The following is a 473-nucleotide window of genomic DNA, read 5'->3' as shown; positions in this document are numbered from 1 at the left end:
GAAACATTACATATAAGTGTATATTTTACAGGCCTCTGGTAAATTGTACATTTCTACATGAATCTGCAGAACAATTTGACACGAATTCCTTTATCTCAAAAAAAAAGAAAAAAAACGTGATATATTCCACAGACCAGGAATTCCCTTAACACTTTATGTAAAAATCAATGAGAAAATGTGAATGTCTCGGCTAGAATGTCAGCTGGGAAAACCACGTCATTTACGGCGGATTTCGAAAGTGTTCTTAATACTTCTAGACTAAAATAATCCTAGCGGTACTTGTCCAATAATAGTAACGAAGGACAGTACGGTCGGTTCTTATTTATTAGTGGTTTTCGTAGTTTTGATATTCTTTTCTGGGAAATGTCTTGCCATAGGTACCTTTAATTACTTTGTAACGGTTTTCCCAGCCGTTGTAATAATCACTGCTTTACGATACATAAATTCACAAGTAGCGTGATGATTTTAAACTC

General features: G+C 34.5%; 1 protein-coding gene across 1 annotated transcript in view; it reads right to left on the bottom strand.

Annotated features, from left to right (window-relative positions):
- Positions 1 to 28: 28 nt before the first annotated feature.
- LOC119591432 overlaps positions 29 to 473 on the bottom strand; it is a gene marked incomplete in the record, with an annotated part of 5,131 nt that continues 4,686 nt past the window's right edge. The window contains 1 exon segment of the mRNA XM_037940173.1: positions 29 to 456.

The sequence above is a fragment of the Penaeus monodon genome, chromosome 28 (genome assembly GCF_015228065.2).
Source record: "Penaeus monodon isolate SGIC_2016 chromosome 28, NSTDA_Pmon_1, whole genome shotgun sequence".
NCBI classification, from domain to species: domain Eukaryota; kingdom Metazoa; phylum Arthropoda; class Malacostraca; order Decapoda; family Penaeidae; genus Penaeus; species Penaeus monodon.
Note: the sequence above shows the minus strand (reverse complement) of the source record. Positions and strands in the feature narration are given on the sequence as shown.